The 20812-nt window shown below is 43.3% G+C and overlaps 1 pseudogene; it reads left to right on the forward strand.

Annotated features, from left to right (window-relative positions):
* Window positions 1-10382: 10382 nt before the first annotated feature.
* LOC138825553 (large ribosomal subunit protein eL33-like) lies at window positions 10383-11537 on the forward strand (annotated as a pseudogene).
* The last annotated feature ends 9275 nt before the right edge of the window (window positions 11538-20812 follow it).

Genomic DNA, 20812 nt, shown 5'->3' on the forward strand with positions numbered 1-20812 from the left:
CTGGTGTCTGAGCAACATCAACTGGGAGCAAAGAATTGCTTTGCTGACTCCTAACAATATGAACTCAGGCAGATCAGATCTTCTGGCCCTGCGTTCCTCCTCTTCAAAACAGTGACTCTTAATAACTATCTGTGGAGACATTCGTGAGAATATGAAAAAAAAAAGTGTATGTGAAGCATTGAGCATCACACAGTATGGCTCTCAGAATGTGGTCAACAGCACTGGCATCATTATTTGGGACTATTACTTTGTGGCAGCCTGCCTTGGCTTGTGATGTCTAGAGTAGAGCCTGTACTGGAAGTTTGTGCACATGGCCAGTTGAGGCCTGCCCTCCAGATGCACCAACACTGGAGTAAGAGAAGTAGGAGAGGGTCACAGAGGGTGAGATGGAAGGAAACAGGTCCCAGGGGATATCAAGTCTAAGCTTTAGCTCACTGTGAGCTTCACGGCTGGAGTCATAGGACAGACTTTGGCCTATAAGAGGACCAGGAGCTAAGCTCCCTATCTCCAAGTCAATCATTTCATGGTAGCTGGCCACTCATAGAAGGACAGAATTTCCCAGGTGTGTGTGTCTGGGGGAATGGAGCGGGGGAAGTCTCCATCAAAAGCAAGTCATTCGAGTGCCACAGCTCAGAGGTTGATGGTGCCATTCTAATCCCTGCATAGTATTTCCTAGTAAGGCTGCACTAACACACACTCATCTGCTCTCATCTTGCTCTTTGTTCTAACTGTACCCAATTTCTTTCCTTTATGTTCTGCACTTGGGTACAGAATGTTTTATTACAGGAGTCGTTTTTGGTCAAAGGTTATACCTTTTATCATTAGATGATAGCTTGTTTGGGAAAATGTATGCTTTTGACCTTAAATTGCATATTATCTGACAGTCCTGCTACGAGCATGCTTTTGATCCCTTTCACGTTCATCTAGTGTATTTTCACCTGGTCAGTGATTCGCCATTTTTTCCCTCACATGTTTTTAGGCATAAACAACATAAACCTAGCATTGTTTAAAAGTCCTTATTGGAAGCCAAGTGCTGCTGGTGGCTCACACCTATAATCCTAGCTACTCAGGAGGCTGAGGTTCTGAGGATCACGTGTCAAAGTCATCCTTTGCAGAAAAGTCCCCTTGAGATTCTTATATCCGATTAACCCCACTCAACACTGGAAGTGGAGCTGTGGCTCAAAGCAAAAGAGCTCCCAAGCCCTGAGTTCAAGCCCCACAACTGACTGACCAAAACAAAAAAAAAAATCCTTATTGGAAAGATATTATCTCTTTTAGGAGACTGTTAGCATTTAAAAACTAAGAATCCAAAAGGACCCCAAAGTCATCAAACCTCAAAAAGAATATTATGGTGGGTTGCAGGTGATGGTGTTAGCTAGGCCAGGCTAGCTGGATGACAGCCCATTCCCCGCTTCCCTGGTCCCCTGCAGCTGTGACAGAAGCACATCTTCCTGCAAATGCTAATTGCAAACATGCACTGATCCTTTCTTGATTCCTCCCCCCCTTATCACTTTTCCCTCCTAATTTGCAGGAGACTGCAATGATTAGCACTTGTCTAAACAATACGGCTTCTCCTGGCATCTCTGAGGAAGTCTTACTGATAACTTTTCAGTGATGTTACTTTGGCAAAAACACAGTTCCAAAGCACTCCCCTCCCCGGCCCCCCTCCAAAAAAAACCCCTGGACATTGTTCAGTGGGACCCACGGTTTTGACACATTCCTAAGAGTGCAAATTGAAAAGTAAATTAGAAACCTCGTCTCAAAGCCTGGGACTCCAAAAGCAGTGCCTTACTGAAGTACTTGATACAGCTCATCAGCGGAGATGGAAATGGGAAGGCAGAAGTGGTTTCTTACTAGTGCTGAAGAACCCAATTCCATCTAGGACTGCTTCTGCTTCTGTTAAGAAATCATATCCTCAGCAGCAAATGAAATGTTTGAGGGGAGTTACCGAGCTCTTGATGGCTAACATTTATTAATTTTCTGCTCAGTGTGGGCACTGCAGTGGTTAGCGTCTATGTTGGCCTGCCTCTGTTCCTGTGACAAAATACTTGGGAGAAACAAGGTAAAGGAGGGAATATTTTGGCCCCTTGCTTTGTTTTCATGTCTTTTCCTTTCTGTTGATAGCCATAAATACCAAGTTGACTAGTATACCTCCAAAGCCTTGTATGGTAGGCTTGTATTTCCCTCTTCATTGATTAAGGAGACCAGCAGGCCATGTGGGTCCCTGGAGCCAATTGCTCTGCTTCCTGATAGTTTGATAGTATGCTCACCTCAGGTGGATAGATAGGTGGCTTCCATCAGCATCATCTGAGGCAGTGTCTTTACCTCATCTCAATTCTCATGTCTTTGTTTTTGTTTTGTTTTTGTCAGTTGTGGGGCCTGAACTCTAGGCCTGGGTGCCGTCCCTCAGCTCTTCAGCTCAAGGCTAGCGCTCTACCACTTGAGCCACAGCGCCACTTCCGGCTTTTTCTGCTTATGTGGTGCTGAGGAATCGAACCCATGGCCTCATGCATGCAAGGCTAGCGCTCTACCACCTGAGCCACAGCATCACTTCTGGCTTTTTCTGCTAATGTGGTGCTAAGGAGTCAAACCCAGGGCCTCATGCATTCAAGGCAAGCACTCTACCACTGAGCCACCTTCCCAGTCCAGTTCTCAGGTCTTACGAGACTAGGAGTTCTACCATTGATTCTCCACTGAGCACCAGACACAGGCCATGCCAAGAACAAGAAGAGGTGCTCACAATCTTTGCTGCAGAGCCTATGAGCCCAAATAGCCAATGGAAACTTTAGTGAGAGAGGTGTCCAAGGAAGAGACTAATGAAAATGGAGCATGTAATTGAGTTTCAAAGGGTGCGGCAGGGGTATATGTGTGTGTGTGTGGGGGGGTGTTGTGTGTTTGTCTCTTTTCACTCCCACCAATTATTGCCATATAAGGGGTCTAGTCTATTGCTGTAAGAACTCCCAATTCAAGACTTAGAAATTTGAATCTGTATATAAAATTATTTAATTGAGGCCCATAATCCTAAAATTTTTAAAAGCATTTCATGGTGCAAATTGGCACAATCTGGCTTGATTTGGCTAGTTTTCGATCTTTGGATTAGATTTTTTTTTTCACACAGCTAGAAGGAGTCCCACTGACATATAGCTTTGAGTTCTTATTCCTGTGGTTAAAGGAGGAGAGTAAAGGTAAACCTGTAACTGGTTACAGGTTGATTTCTGATCATTTCAGGTATAGATGGTCAGCCTTTTCCCACAGCTGTCTTAGTTACATTCTCATTGGTTCTGAACCGGTTGCATATGCATCCTTTGTCTAATCACTGTGATGGAGAGAAAGAGGTGCTCTTATTGACTGACCCAGAGTGACACACCCATCTTGGGTCTAATCAGTCCCACCAAATCATAAAAATATGGGAGTGATTGCCTAGAGAAAGAAGAGAGACTAGACACTTCCCACAAAATCAGTGTTTCCTTTCAAGGCTACATCAGTCCATACATACACCCTGCATCTCTCTTTTCTGGGTGATGGCGATGGTGTCATAATGGCAAGCAACAGAATCACATCTCCTATGATGCAGTAAGCCCAGGGTTGTACTGGCCCCAGGATAACGGAAATACGGGGTATTTGCAAACTCCTCTCCAGAGAGGTTACAAAACACAGAAGAAATGTAACAGTACCGTCAAGTAATCATGTTGCACACTGGACTTTTTAAAATGCACTCCTTCCCTTTGATCTTGTTCTAATGGATAATACCCATGGTATTTGCCTCAACCTAAATCCCTCACAAGCTTGCTAGGCAGGAAACCTGCACCTTCAGAGAACAACAGCCCAGAGTATCAAACATTAAGGGTCCAATTATCTCTGTTTCTTGATACTTCACCTTCTCCTGCTCCCCACCCCGCTTCTAATTCAGGGAAGCCGGGGAGGGTTGCATATTCATGGATTTCAAATGCAGCTGCTGGTTAAAATCTGCTCACTTTGTTGTGGAGGAATTTAGGGACTCTGGGGAGGCCTCTTGCAGTTGATTGATAGTGAAATGTCCTCTTCAGGGGCTGTTCTGTTCCTCCTAGTGTGGTTCTCCGGATGCCAGCAGCAGATGGGTGCCCTGGGGTGAGCAGTGTGAGGAGCTGAAAGTTTGGCTATTGATTGGGAAGGGAAGAGCCTGTTACTGCCTACTGCAGAACTGTTTTAAATTAGATTCTCCCCACCATTCAAAATTGAATATAATTACATACATATAGGCTATGTTTATCATATAGAATATATAATATATAACAGCCACAATATCATATATATATAGAGAGACAGTATATATGATACAAGTAGAAGAAATACATGTTATACGTTGGATGTATATCATATATGATGTGTCATATACATGTATCTCTCCTATGTATACCATATATGGCATATATGTATACCATATATGGCATATATAAGATCTATGTGATGTACTGATATATAGGAGATATATATATATGATGTATATATAGGGTATATGACATATATGGGATGGATATGATATCCTATTGTTTGTTGTAAGGTAAATCTCTGTTGCAAGAAACAGAGAGGCCATATTTTTTTTTTTGTCGGTAATGGGGCTCGAACTCTGGGCCTGGGCGCTGTCCCTGAGCTCTTCAGCTCAAGGCGAGCGCTCTACCACTTGAGCCACAGCACCACTTCCGATTTTCTAGTGGTTTTTTTGGAGATAAGAGTCTCACGGACTTTTCTGCCCTTTGAACCGAGATCCTCAGATCTCAGCCTCCTGAGTAGCTAGGATTACAGCATGAGCCACCGGTGCCCAGCTATAAGCCACATTTTAAGTGGTTGAATTGGAGTGTTTATTGGAGAGCCAGTGGTGGCAGGTGGACTCTCATCACCAGGACCTGCAGCCCCTCAAATACACTCAACACTGTCAGAAAACTGAGCCATGAGAGCAGGAGAGGAAAGAAAGAGCAGAAAAGCAATACCAACAAACCACATCAAGCCCAATAGAGAGCTGTAGTGGGATGCCATGGTGACTGGAGGAGAGACAGCAGACACAGGAACATGAGAGCATGAAGCCTGGCGTAATTGGAACCTGAGGTGGTCCAGGTCTAAATAGGGTCAGGTCAAGGGGCAGGGTCACAGGAAACTGGAGAGTCTCCCAAGTTTAAGGCACAGGACTGACAGGTCCAATGACAGGTCCTCCAAGTCCTGGCCCCCGTCTCTAGGATGGGCACACCCATCACCTGGGAGATGGGATTCACCTTCCTCCATTATGAAGAACAGATGGCTCCAGTTAAACCCAATTCCCTATCCACCATGTGGCCAAGATGGTGCTGGCTAGGCCCAGTCTTCCCATTTCTTTATGTATATCGGACACACACACACGCACACATATATATATTTATATCTAATATATATCCTAATGTGTGTGCGTGTGTGTGTATGTGTATCCTGTATCCTATATAGAGCAGTACCCTGTATCTGTTTATTAATGACTGGAGATTACTATGATTCATTAAACTACTTTCTTACTCTCAATAAGTATGTAGATTGCTCATGATGTAAATGTAATTTAAAAAAAAAACAACTTAGATGTGGAATACAAACTCAGACAACAACAGGAACATTATTTTTTAGGAGAACTGATTTGCCTAGTCATACTGAGCCTTCACAATTGCAATCCGTTTTTAAATATTAGTGCTTTGCGCATAGCAATTATCTAATTGTTGAATGAATAAGTAGATGAATAAGTAGTCATTGAACTTTCGGTGTTTGATAAGGCAACTGGCCCACAAAAAATCATTCAATAAGTGTTTGTAGAATGAATGAGTGAACTCAGGCAAAAAATATAAATATTAAAAATAGGCATCCATGTCTGAGATATGTCAGAGACAGACTCCAGAATATAATTTATGTCTCCCCCTTGCAAGCATCCAAGCCAATTACCTACAAATACTTTCCAAAGAGAGGGCTAACATCATACTTTGCTCTCAGTAAGGTTTCAGGAAATTAATTGTTCCATTTCTTAAAGACCTTTTTTCTGTACCATAATTAAAGGGGAGAAAAACTATCCACCATAGCAATTATCTATAATTACTAATGAAAACAGGTGTCTTAAATGCCTTTTCAAGTTGAAACATGAATGGTTCATTATCATAGCAGGCAACTCCCAGTATCCAATTTTCAATGGGATGTGGAGAGCAAACAGAATGTGGAGGATGGAGGGTGGGGGGCACAAAGGAAACAGAAGCTTCCTGGATGTTGTTCCTTAGAAGAAACTTGGCAGAGGGGCAGAGGTTGACAAGCTTTTAAATAAGCAGCTGAGAGCTCCTTGGGAATGCAGAATAGTGTGTCATTGAGAGAAGTATAAAACAGCGGCAGCAGACAGGAATAAAAACCTTTTACTCCCAAAGTCTTTTCATGGAGAGAAATTAACTCGATCAAGCCATTGGCTTGGAGGTCACAGTGAGATTCCTTTCTCCTCTTCTATTAAAATTCCCTCCAGCTCTTGATTTATGTGAATTTGTGAAAATAAAAGTCCAGACTTAAAAAAAATAAACCAACACTTAAACACTGTAGAAATTAGAGTCAATGAGACTGGAGACATGTCTCAAGCGGTAGAGCGCCCTTCCAGAGTGAAAAAGACATTGGAATTCGATCTTTTCTTCTCTCTCTGCTTCCTGTTGCAATGCATGCTGGGAGGTATAATTTAGGAACAGAAGTGTAAAGCAAAAAGCCTGCAGATAGAAGTTGAAAAAGATGATGGAACTTGAATTGGCCCAGCTGTCTAGGACACAATGTTCAGATGTTTGGATGATGGACATTTTTATTTGCGGGGGGAGGGACGCATTGCAATCCCTGTATCTTAATTTTAGTTGAAAATAGAAGCAATAGTTCCTTTTATTTTGTCCTTCATACATACCCTGGAGTAGTAGAGAGGACTGAGTGTGTCAGAGCCATCCCATTGAAGATAAAGCTAGTTAAGAACTTGGCCCTGCCCCTTCCAGGATGTTGTAATTCCTGCAGAAAGCTGTTTCCCAGAAAGCTGTTTTATGTTTCCATGGTCTGAGGTAATTGAGGAAAATCACATAGGCCCTTTCCCTCTTGGGAAATTCACTATGGAAATAGACATATTATTCAATGGAGTCATATAGCAGATAAGTCTTCTTAACTGAGTTCACCCTATCTTTCTGAAAGCCATTATTTGGGCCAGGACTCCTTTTATATCTCAGAACTGTTAACATCATACTCTCTAGAGCTTGTTATTTTTTTTAATTTTAAACCAGACAAACATTGGCTCAGAGTTTCTAGTTTTCCCCATCAAGTTATGTGTTCTTTCAAGTGTGGAAAAAAGTTAAGAAAAACAGAACCAAAGACAACATTTTCTCAGTTTACCCAATGAGTGGTCTTGTAGATGTCTCTTTCTCTTCCCTAGCAGGGGACCGGGTGAATTTTCCACAGAATTCTCATCCTGCCTCCGTTAAGATGTTAGATAAAGCATAAGACATCCAGTTAATTCCACATTTCTCATAGTGAAGGAATCGTGTGTTGCCCATACTTACACTGTTTTTTTTTTTTTAATTTGCTTAATTGGGTGACCTTACCATTAAGATAGATGTATCCTCCAAGACTGACATGTCATGCAACCCCATCCTTCTAGTTCCCCAAATTGGTATTCTACTTAAGCCAGGCCAGTCAGAGCATTCCCTTTGCAATTCCCTATTTGGTGCTAGAGCAAAAAGCATTGCCTTACATATCACAAGGCAGAATGAACAATAGTAATTGGGGACCCCAATATTTCCTCTACATGGAGAGAAAGCCTGTGTGGAATGTGAACATAAGCCTAGATCACCCCATACAGAGAAGCAATCCAAGAGATGGAGAGACCTACAACGCTCACACCCACAATGGCATCCGTGGCTCCGTTCCATTCTCAAACCAGTCCTCTGTTTAACGTGTCAGATACACCAGCCAATCCATCTGTACTTCACTTCCCCTTCCCCCTTAAGCTAATTTGTAAAACACCAATAAATAAACACACCTATGTGGCACTTCCTTTTTTTTTTTTTTTTTTGCCAGTTGTGGGGCTTGAACTCTGGGCCTGGACACTGTCCCTGAGCTCTTCAGCTCTTGGCGAGCACTCTACCATTTGAGCCACAGCACCACTTCTGGTTTTCTGGTGGTTTACTGGAGATAAGAGTCTCACGGACTTTTCCTGCCTGGACTGGCTTTGAACGGAGATCCTCAGATCTCAGCCTCCTGAGTAGCTAGGAGTGAGCCACCGGCGCCGGGCTGCTGCTTCTGCCTCCTCCGCCTCCTCCTCCTTTTGCTGCTACATTCTAAAAGGACTTCACTCTTACTTAGCATCTAGTCTATTTCAGGGCTTGGTGCTAGGCAATTCCGTCAGCCCATCACCTGGCATCCAGGGCCACTCATGTCCCTGTCTGGGCAAGCTTCGTGACACAGTGAACTCACAGAACCCATAGGAGTTCAAAACTTCCCAAACTCCCCAAAGCTCATCATTGCTGGGATTGCTGAGCTCTGAATCTGAGCATTGCCTGCATGGTTTGCAGACTTCAGCACATACCGTAAGCAAGTACATCCGAAGCAATATCAAAAGGTTTCTGCAAAGAACTCTTTTATCCCCCTCCTGGTAGCTATCAGTGGGATAAGGAGAGGCTCCTGTCCAGTGTCCCTGCTCTGCCAGAACGCTCAATTGCGGAGTCGCAGTCTGACAAGAGCAGGAGGACAAAGTCTTGGGAGCCTCTGTGGGTGTGAGGCCAGACTTCAGTGGAGGGCAGGAATGCAGAGTGGCTTATGGAAAAGCCCCCTGACTCTGTGACATTCACCAACCTGGCAAATGTTAGGGGACTGGCTGAACTCCACCAAAGAGTTTGCTTATCATGGCAGATGTTTTTTCCTCTTGCATATGTATGATATCCTAAGAGAGAATGTTAGGAGAAAATGACACCAAAACAATGCTGTTTTTTTTTGTGGGTATAAATCAAGACTTCCTCCTCCCTTCATTTCAGTTTTTATATACTTAGATATTTTTCTTGCAACAGGATTTGTGTTTGCCTGAATAGTCTTAACTATTCTGAAAATATTTTATCTTATAATGATAGAAAAAAAGAATGAGGAGAAGAAGGAAAGGAAGGAGAGAAAAAAGGAAGCAAGGGAAGGGAAGTAGGAAGGTAGGAAGGAAGGAAAGAAGGAAGGAAGGAAGGAAGGAAGAGTTGGTCAAGATTTTTCACTCCATATCCCCAGACTTTAGCATGAGATGTGGAACAATAATGTTTGTAGGGAAAATTATTATTTTTTTAACTAGCCATTTCTCAAATTCTATTCCTTCTTTGAAAGTCCCTGGAAGCTGTATGGCCTCCCCTAAGTATTTATTGTACTGAAAAAAATCAATCATTTTGTGGAATTTATTCCCTTACTCTTTCTACCAAAAAACTAAATTATGATAGAAGATTCTTTGGCTATTGACACCCTCATCTGACCCTATGGTTAGTGCATATGACTTATCCAGCCAATCAACAGCTTCTACCCTTCTCTGGCTAAAGTGATTGGTTCAAGGGTAGATGAGTGACATAAGCCCATCCAAGCACAGTGATTCTTGGGTCTTGTGTGGGAACTCCGGAACATACAACTCTTTTCCTCTGGACTCTGCAGACAGGGATAAGACAACTGCAGAGAAACAGAGCTGCAAAATGGCAAACTCTATTTTCACTCTCTGGAGAAAACCACACCTGAAATCCACCCTAATTCTGGACTTTTCTGTTACCCCAGTCAATAAACAATCCCCCCACCTCTCCCATTCATTTTAAAGCCAATTTGAGTTTTTCATTCCTTGGAAGTCTTATACATACAGCCCTACTTTCTTCCTCAAGAACTTTTTTCCCCCGTTAGAGTTAATGCTTAAAAATTAAGTCAGTCCTTCCAGCTGGAGTGATTGACTTTAGCTGAAAGTGCAGGCTGCCTTTTGATCTTCTGGGAATTCTCCCTTCCTTTCCTGTAATCGGATCTGTCAGCATTTATTGAACGCTCACTTTGTTCTGAAGCACAAAGCCAGATACCCTGAGACGGCCCAGTAATAACGGAGATTCCATCTATAAGGTGCTGGCAGGATAGCCAAGGTAGAAGGAAACCCTGAGCCATAGCTTAGGGATGAACTTATTCTGCCCCAGATGAACTGTGTGTCTTTTGGGTCATCACTGACTCTCTCTGGGCTTTTGCTTCTCCTCCACAATAGTCACCACTAACTGGCTAACAGTTCTCTAAGATCCTCCCTCACGTAGACATGCTGGATCTCTGCACATTTAGGCTCCACGGCCTCAGGCTTTCTTAAGCAGCCAACGGTCTTTAAGGAATTGAAAATGCTCTAGTTGTCGAAGATGCAACAGTTTACGGAAACAGATGCAAATGTGCTTCTCTTGGAGTTTATATTCTGGTTGGGGGACTTCGGATAATAAATGGATGTCTTGTAAGATATACAGGTCCATTCTCATATTGTGCAGACCTGTCTGTATTAGACAGGTCTCCTGCTAGCCCAGTTATCTGTAGCCCCCCATTAATGCCTGCGGCACTGTTGCAGGCTTGTACAGACATAAGCAGAACTCTGCAGGAGTGGAGCCAGGGAGTGCCCGTCTGAGGTGCGAGGAGGTGGAACTGTTCCCCATCTTCTACCAGCTTTACTAGTGCAGAGCTTTCTTATGTTGCTAAAACGTTTTATTTGTAGATTTAAGAAAATATAAGATCATCTTGTACACACAATCATTATTTATTTTTTAAAAGTCTCATGGAAAAACATTATGAGAATGTATGTCTCGAGACATAGTAATTTTTTTATCGTCATTGTTTGCTTACTTCTTTGGTGCCACTACGAGGGCTTGAACGCTAAGCCTTATTTTGTCTCCAAGGTGTTTTTTGGTTTTGGGGTCTTTTTTGTTTTTTTGGAGGAGGAGGGCATGGATGTCAGCACTGGTGTTCAACCAACCACTTCCGCCATGTCTCCAATAGCAGCTTTTTATTAATTAATTGAAGAAATGACTCTCTTGGATCCTCAGATCCCCACCTCCTTAAGTAGCTCAAATTATAGGAGTGAGTCACAAACACCTTCACGTTACATAGTTTTCTTTTCCACCTTGAAAAATAGGTTGCTGGCCTTCCTCTCTCTGCCATCTTGGAGCCTATGGAGGCCTACTGGGGACAGGACTTCTAAAAGGCAAAATGTCTGCAAGGAAGGCTGTGATGCAAGACCACTTTTGCTGGCTATCATTGAGGTCTCTGGAAGCAAAGGGAGAGCACACAGCTCTCCTTAAAACTGAAGGTGATAGCTATTTCTAGTTGGACAAGAGATGTGTTTATAGAGCACAATCCCCCCCCCAAAAAAAAAAACCCCACAGTGACTCCTGGTGACAAACCTAACAGAACCAGTCGTCTGGGGAAAGGTAACTCGTGCCCATGGAAACTCTGGCATGGTTTGTGCCAAATTCTGAAGCAACCTTCCTGCTAAGGCCATCAGACACAGGATGTGTGTGATGCTGTAATCCTGCAGAATTAAAACAAATGGAAATTAAATAAAGAAAATCTGTGCTCCTGTAAAATACACACGCACACATACATACAGCACACATTACTCAACAGTGATGTTCACCTTCACGAATTTTCTGTTCATGAGCTGTTTCAAATCCCCCCCCCCACAGTGCTAAGGGGTCATCTAGAATTTTCAAAACACAAGAAAGCTGCAATGTACATATTAGATAAGCTTTGTTCAGCCTGGAGTTATGTTGCTGTTGACCACAGTTCAGTGTTCATGAATGACGATATATTAAATAAAAGGACTTTGAACAGAATCACACCATAAACAAGGTTCTGTATTGACTGGATGGAGCTGGGGAGGGAACCTTCCCATGAGGAAAGGCCCAGGCATGGCTAATAGAGAGTTTGTGACGACTGTGCAGAAAATCACAAGAGGTAGCCATACACCATGCCAGCCTGTGATAAGAGCTACAGAGAGAGAGCAAAGCAGGGAAAACAAGAAAAGGAGTCTGGACTTAAAAGGGTGCTGTGCGCATGCTCTTTGTGTTTGAGCTACTCCCAGTGACTGGTCTGGCTGGTCAGGATGAAAGAGGGGTGCAGAGGGGAAGAGGTAAGGTGGAGGAAATATCGGGGGCCATGCCCAGTAGGGTGTTGTGGTTTCCTGGAAGTCTGGCTTGGTTCTGATTGCGATGGGAACTGGTTGAGGTAGAAGAGAAGTATGGTGTGTGTCTGTTTTTGTTGGCAGGGTCTTTCCAGTCTCAGTGTTGTGGACAGGACAGGAGCTGAGAGGTGGAAGATCGGGGCTAGTGTGTGTGTTGGGGGGATGGTGGTGTCCGTGAGGAGGGGCACTGGAGGGGACATGGACAGGTGGATCTTAAATATCAGAGCAGCACGAGTTGTTGTTGGCCTGTTGCCTGAGCAGAGGATGCTGGGAGTTTGAAAGGCTCTTGCTTACTGTGAAAGTCCTTGAACTTGAAGCAGTCAATTATCCTCCAAGTTCTGTGACTGCACCTTGGCCTGGTTCTCTCTCTCTCTCTCCCCCTCCCCTCCCTCTCTCTTTTCCTCTCTCTCAAGCCCTGTACCATGTTCCTCCTGAGAGGGAGCTATAAATAAACTGAGATCTCTCATTGGGGAAACAGTTCTTGGAGCCGCCTTCCGGATACATTAATAATTACCCTCTCCTCGCCCCCAAATTAATCTTGTTAGGAGGCAGCTTTGCCACCAGAAGGAGTCTAATCACCATTTAATCCCAGGGCTCAGATATCCTTGTAATCACCAGGCGGGGCTTCCTTTTAGCGGTCACAAAGGGGCACTGGGCCCCTCTGACATCACCGACAAACTCTTTCCCAGGCAAATGCACTGCAGTGACTTAGGGGAGACGGTGTTTGTTTTAAAAATCTATTTACCTGAATTCTTCATGGATGGAGCCCCGCTTGCATGTAATTTGGACAGATTGGGTAAAAAAAAAAAATCAGATTCAAAGAGAAAGCAAGAGATTTGAATCCAAGCCTTTATTAGTTCCTTGGAGAGCATGGAGGAGAGGAAGAGCAGCATGTGGAGCCTATGTTTCATTCATGCATTCATGCATGCATGCATGCATTCATTATTTCTTGGACATTGGCATGGCAGGTATTGTTTCAGGATGGTGCTGAATGCCACGTGATCCCTGACAGACTTATAATCATTTAATTAAGATGCACAGAAGTGGTGCACAGGGTGGAGCGCAAACTCTGGAGTCAGACCGCATTCAAAACTTCACCCCCGTGGCCTACTAGTAGTCGTGGGATCGCAGGCAAGGTGTTTAAAGCTGCCTGGCTCCTCATTTTCCTTACCTAGAAAGTGGGAGACCACAAGCATGTGTGGGTCACAGCTAGTTTAATTAAATGGCAGCGATGAATATGTTGGTGGGAGTCTGGTGGATAGCGCTTGCTGCGTGAAGCAAATGGGTGTCGGCCAAGAAGTGGGTCGTCACTTTATTCCTAAATACAGGGTGTCTATCCTTCCCTTCACCTAAGTAGGGTGGAGACAGAGGCCTACAGAACCAGAATAAGAGAATGGGAGCCTAGTTGAGAGCCTTACCAAAAAGGGCCACAGGGGCCCTGGAGCTCACTACCTCCACCCATCCTTCCCGCAGATCGCTTGCTTTGTCTGAGATACGTGTTAGGGAAGTTGTCTTCTTGTTTATTCACAATTGTTTATTCTCTATGTGTGCGTATGTATTGTGAGTATGTGTGTGTGTGTGTGTGTGAGAGAGAGAGAGAGAGAGAGAGTAGTGGGGCTTGAACTCAGGGCTTTTCAATCTCTTGACTTTTTCACTCAAGGCTGGCACTCTCCAGCTTGAATCACATCTCCACTTCCAGCATTTTTCTGTTAATCTGGAGATGAAAGTCTCTTGAACTTTCAAAGAACTTTCCTGTCAAACTTTGTCTCTCAGATCTCAACCTCCTGAGTAGCTAGGATTCTAGGCATGACCACCAGCACCTGATGGAATTATTTGTTTAAAAATTATTTTATTGTTATTATTAAGCTGTTATAGAGAGAGGCTACCATTTTATACGTCAGGTAATGAGTATACTTTTTTTTTTTTTTTTTTTTGCCAGTCCTGGGGTTTGAACTCAGGGCCTGGGCGCTGTCCCTGAGCTTCTTTTGCTCAAGGCTAGCATTCTGCCACTTGAGCCAAAGCACCACTTCTGGCTTTTTCTGTGTATGTGGTATTGAGGAATCGAACCCAGGGCTTCATGCGTGCTAGGCAAGCACCCTCCCACTAAGCCACATTTCCAGCCCCACACTTATTTTTCTTTTCTTTTGGACAGTGTCACCCTTTCTTTTCCTTTCCCTCAGTTTCCCCCTGCCATCCATGCCCACAAGTTACATATGTCATTTTCCACATAGTGTATACTGAGTAGCATGATTGCATTTGTTCACCCTCCCTCCCTGCCTTTCTGCAGCTCCTCTCATTACCACCACCACCAATACCACCACCACCACCACCAACAACAACAACAATAACAAAACATGTTTCCATTTCCTGGAGTTCAATAAATATTACTTTGAAGTTACACCTTTGGGTTCTTCTCCTTTAGTCTGATAGCAAGTGAATGCCTTGAGTCCTGTACAATTTATCATGTCCAGTTATATGTAGATCTAGCTCCTACCAGTGAGAGAAAACACGTACCAGTTTTAGTTTATTTTTACTCAACCTCATGTATCCTTTGTTTTCCTGCAGTATAAGGGACTCAACCAATCTTCCTTGGATTTAGATGAAGAATTTTACTTTTTCTTCCATAGGATTTCATTTTTGTTTTCTTTTTTTCTTTTAGGAAAGCTCCTAAGGTGGTTATGCCAGCTTCACTCACCATCAGTAGAAAATAAAGAGCTTATATTTGAGAGTTAAGACTAATGTTTGTCACCCAGACCGAGTGCTGAGAAGCAACTTTTATACAGGTAGACTATTCTAGAGGGTGGCAATAACTAAAACTTAAGTGCTTATTATAACTAAGCACCCTGCTAACACTGAATAGTTGTTGTTTACTATTTAATCCTTACAACAACCCTAGGGGATTTTTATTTGCCTGCTTAGCAGATGTAGAAATGGAGGCAAATAACTTTTAAAATTCATGCTCTGTGATTTCGTTACCTACTTTTTTAGACATTGGAACACAGCTTCCCTGGCTCATAAAAATCCCAATGAAATAATTTGCAACTACTGCGAACACTCCAAATCACTACATGGCTATAGGGCTGGCAGTTTGTCTCTATTCCTAGGAGCAGATTTAGCATGCAGAAAAAAAAACATTCTGTCAGCCCTGAATAAGTGAATAAATGAATGAATGAATGACTTCAGGCATAGAACTGACGATCTAGCTCATGTATAGCTATTTAAGTTTGCTTTAAGATGATCAAGTTTCCTTCATTGAACATCAAAGGCAATACTGAATATTTTTTAAAAGAAAAGAAAATCCTCCTTTATTGAAATTGTAGTTTTGGAAGCATCCTTGCCTTGGGGATCTGGGGGGCCATACACCCCCCAAAACCTTTTCCCCTATGGAATTATTTAAAAGGTCATTAGGTGAGCAGCAGCTGGCAAGACACGTCCCTTGGCCACTTTGCACTCTGCCAGTCCAGCATCTTATAAGGACCTGTGATGCAAGATGGGAGATTGGTGCGGTGGGGAGGAAGGAGGTTGCAGGGGGAGGTAGGGCTGGAATTTCAAATCACTGCATTTGTATCGACTGTCCATGTCCCCAGGGACCTCAGCGAGAGTACCACCATCAAAAGGAAGCACAGAATTCCTCAAGATCTGTATTCAGGTTAGAGAGTTGACCTGGAAGAGTTGTGCCATGAGCTGAAGTCTCCAGAAGGTTCAGGGAACACAAGAGTTCAGTGTTCTGAAGTTAAAAGAGAGAGAACCTTTGGTTTCACCTCTGGTTCACTTCCTTCGTGTCTGAATTCCTTGTTTCTTGTTGGAGGGAGGGGTGTGAGGCTTTGTCTGTGGAATCTGGATGAAGTTGGGTTGTTTAATTAAGAAAAAAGAAAACCATACCTTTTTTAGACTCAAAATGAAGTGGAAGTCATAGCTCCTGCCACCAACTACCAGCGATGTGTCTTCAGACAGGCTTCTTAACCTTTCTGAGCCTCAGTTTCCTCAACTGAGGAAACTGTCTAATGACAGCGAGCCCTATCTGACCATTTTTGATTACTTAAGGGCCAGGGGGGAAAAATGCCATGAGTTTTCAAGTTTGCATCTCATTCTCTTCTGAAAGTTCCTGGTGCATATAACCAACACATCACGATAGACCTAGTTCGGAGTTAATACCAATTTCATATCAGAAATAGGATGCTTGGAGGGAGTTGAAAACCCAACTCCAGTTGCTTTAACTGGAAGAGAGATTTTACAGGTGCTCCTCGATTTCAGATGGAGTTATGTCTCCATCAACCCACAGAAGGTTGCAAGCATCATCCATGGGAAATGTGTTGAACGTACCAGATGCATCAGGCATGATAGTTTAAGGACATGCTATATTATTATAGAGCGCTGGCTCTTTACCTGCCCTTTACATGGCCTACAGCTTGCTTTGCGGGAGAACCTACTCTGCATGTTCAATATCTAGCAAAGAGACCCAATTTGAGAATTTGAAGTATAGTTTCTATTGAATTACAAGTTTATTTTCTATAACAATAGAGAATTAAAAGCATTTCACTTCGTGTATGTGTGTGTGCATCTGCATGCACATGTGCATGTGTGCTGATCCTGGGGTTTGAACTCAGAACCTGGGTGCTGTCCTTGAACTTTTTTTTTTTGTTGAGACCTGGCACTCTATCACTTGATCAACACCTCTACTTTGGGCTTTTTTGGTGGCTTCTTCGAGATAAGAGTCCCCACTTCTGCCCAGGCTGTCTTTGAACCATGCTATAGCCACCCATAGAGCAAGAAAGACCACTGTCAGCCCCACCCATCATTCCCTTCCTGTAAACAATTACTACTGCTTATTTCATTGGGTCAAATTGTAGTCAATCTCCTGAATCCATCAGAATATCTTCTTGCAGTATGTGGGTTGATTTAAACCAATCATCACGCACCTCTTGGAGCTGTGGGTGGGGCTCTGTGTGAGAGGCAGACTTCCCCGGTGTAAGGGGAATAGAGGCTAAGGTATTGATCTGGTCAACACGAGCAGTTTCTCTATCACAGGTACAACTGACATCTGGGGTCCTAGAGTTCATTATGGGGGTTTGCACGTGCATTGTGGGTGATTCAGTGACATCCTCACCCTCCACACCGATGCATGCCGGGCTGCTCCATTATTCGTGCCTTTGGATGATGCTAACTGACCTCTGGTGGACAGAGATCGTCCTTAATTGCAAACCACACCTGTCTTTTGCTCCTTGTGTGACTCCTGTTTCCCAATGGAGAATTGTTCCCACAGGGACAGAGGTCAACTGTCAGGAGAGATGAGAGCCAGTCTGGCCTTGTGAAGTAGGCATGGTGATGCTCACTAAGAAAAAAAAGAAAAAGGAAAAAAAAAGACTCTTAAAAAATAAGACTTAAAAAAAATCCTCATTATTCTATAACACCCCAGGCTGTAACCACCTCTGGAGCTCTGAAATGAGTTCAAATACCAGTCTTACCAACTGTAACTTGGAGAAAGCTACTGCTGCTCTTACCCTCACTTAATTCAGCTAGGGAAAAAAATGACAATAATAGATTCACCCCCTTGGGTTGTTTCGGGGATGAAGGACTGAAGGCAGCCCAGTGCTGAGGATCGTAGACTACAGATAGCCATGCACTACTACAGACCTCTTCAATAACATCCTGCCACGTCTCTTACCCCTGTGTGAGATGGAAGAACGCAGAGGGAATATAGATCTGAAAGAGAGTCTTCCACCCCCTCACCCCCCAAAAAAAGTCAAAAGGAATCACAACTGTAAAGATGTGAATAATACTAAGTTGTGGGAGTGAACGCCTCCCTCTGGTCAGAAGTTGATGAAAATCCCAGAGCCCCAGGCCGCTCAGTTCCCTGTGGAGCCAAACCTCAGTCTCCATTTCTTCACAGACATGAATGCCAGACCTTTCATTCCAAGGAGCCTGCATCTTATTTTCTGACTACTTCCCTTGCTTTGCTATGATTGATTTTCTATTTAAGAGCAGAAAGAAAAAAGAAAACAAAGCAGAAGCAAAATGCATCCTAACCTTTTAGTAATTGTATTTCTGTTTAGATCGTTCAGGAAGCAGTATGAACTCCTGTATGTATGTATGTGTGTATGTATGTATGTGTGTATGTATGTACATGCTGACACCATGATGTGTGTCTGTGTGTTGTGTATACAGGGTAGTGAGATTGTGTGTGCATTGTCTGTATGTCCACACCCCTAGTTGGATTTGCATTCATGTATATGGGCCTGACTCATGTCTTCAGATGTCTGCGCATCTCAGGATGGATGGGCAAGCCAAGATAGATGCAACTTGCAACTTTGCCATAAGTTATAGGTATGCGTGGCTTCATGTTTGTGTCTGTGTGTTCATTTGTGAGTGTGTGAGTGACTTAGGGCAGGCTTACATAAGTTTTGCATTTGTATGTATTGCATATACATAAGCACACAAATAGATTTGCTTACTTTTTATAAGTATGCTCAGATGCATAAGAAAACTTACACATGTATTAACAGGGCTGTGTCAGATCAATATTTGTATTGAAAGCTTTTGAATAGAATATCAACTGTACATCTATGATGCTTGGGTATATTTGATGAGGAGTATTTGAGGGGTGTATATGTATGTGTGTGTGAAAATGAAAAGGGAGGGGAAAGCTCTTCAGTTGATTTTTATCTTTGTGCCCCATTACTTCTTGGATCAAATATTTTCTCCTCACAATTCATGATGGAAAAGAAGCAAGATCGTATAAACTCAGAGAGAGAGCCAATTAATTTCTCCGTACTCCTTCACAGTGAGCACTTACTGTTACTTTATTTTTCTTAAAGAAAAGTATTTTTCAAAACACAGGGAGGAAGCTGTTTTTACAAGTGTCCTTGTGTGTCTGAAATCCCCAGAAAAGCCTGAAGTTAGCAAAGCTAGCCTCTTACCCCTAAATAGTACTTTGTTTACGTGTAGACAAACCTGTGTAACTGAGAGAACATGCTGGAAACCTCTGGCTTGAGCTGTGTCTTTCATCGCTGACTTGTGCTCAGGGCTTGTTGCTTAAGCAACGTGAAACATGATGATGAGGGTGTTTTCCTGGGGCTGGATTGGGGAAGCTGGATTTGAGTACTGTGATTTCAGAGAATGCAAATCATAGGTTAGAACTGGCACTGTGCTTGTACCTTGTCTAGTTTAACCTTCTTGTTGGCTGGATGGGGAAACTGAGGTCCAGGATAGGAGAGACTCTAAGGGCTGGAAGTAGCCGTGAACATTGCAGGCAAGATTTTTTTGGAGCTTAAGTATAGCCAGGGGATGTGAACCCTTGGCCCCTTCTCCCTGGTCTTTAGCCACCCTGCTTCCTTTCTGTTCCTCCAAGCTCTCTCCTGGAATATTCTAGACTTTCCTGTGGCTCATTTCTTCTTATCATTCTCAAACCTAATACCTGCCCTGCAGGGAGCTCTTTCTTCTAGGCACCTGCTAAATTACTCTTCATACTCTACTAAGCTTTTGCTAACAGATCACCCTATTTTTATGTTTTATTTTTCAACCTATGGTAGTTAATTCTAGGTGTCAACTTCACTGGCTAAAGAAGTGCCAGACAGCTGAGAAGCCATTATTTCCAAATGTATCTGTGGATTTTTCCAGAAGAGATTCCGGCTTAAATCAGTAGACTGACTTCTCATGCATACAAGTGGGTGTCATTCAATCCACAGAAGGCCCAGAGAGAACCTAGAGAAAGAAAGAGAGATTTTTTTTCTCTCTCTCTTCTTGGTCTAGGACATCCTGCCTTTGGACATCAGGGCTGTTTTCTTTGTACATGGACTGAATTTTGGCACTGGTATTTCTCGTCCTCTCGTTTGCAGATGGCTGGCCATGGGGCTTCTCAACCTCCATGAGTCGGTGAGGCGATTCCCAAAATAAATCCCTTCCTAATATCTAAATATATCCTAGTGGGGCAAAGATAATGTCGGCATAGGAAGCTAGGGTTCCACCCAGAGAACCTTGCATTTTCTTTGGAAAGACCCACTGGCGTTGTAGAAGTTATAAGCGACAAAGTCTCTCTAAAACAGGCTTAAGCAAAAAGGGTATGTTATTGGGGGCGTACATCTGGGAAGAACCTGGGCATAAGAAAGAGGGCTGAATGAACAGCCATGGGGTGGGGGGGTGTCTTTCAGCCCCCTTTCTACATCTCTAATTCAGGCGGCTCCATTCCCATAACTGGCAAGGTAGTCACTGGCAGCACCAATTTTCTATTCAACCAATTTGGCAAGAAACCATCTTCTCGCATTTAAATTAGAAGTCCCAGAAAGAAGTCTGATTGGCCCAGCTTATGTCCCATGTGCTTCTCTGAGCCAATCATTTGTAGCTCATTTGAATAGGCATCTCTGATTGGCTGTATTGATTCATGTGTGTATTTTATTGTCACTTTACCATTGATTGTTGCTTCCTGGGGTATTTATATACCCAGTCCCCAACTGTCCATGGCTTAGGACAGCTTCTAGGAGCTCTTATTCTTGGATACTTCTTGCCTGCCACTTGTGTGGCTTTGTGGCTTTAGGGACCAAAGAATGTCATCAAGCCTTGGAATGGAAGTTATAACTTAGGCTGATAATGTGCTGAGTTGGGAAGAACAAGGGGAGGGGAGCATTA

This window comes from Dipodomys merriami, unplaced genomic scaffold (assembly GCF_024711535.1).
Source record: "Dipodomys merriami isolate MVZ:Mamm:240054 unplaced genomic scaffold, mDipMer1.0.p SCAF_138, whole genome shotgun sequence".
In the NCBI taxonomy this organism is placed as follows: Eukaryota; Metazoa; Chordata; class Mammalia; order Rodentia; family Heteromyidae; genus Dipodomys; species Dipodomys merriami.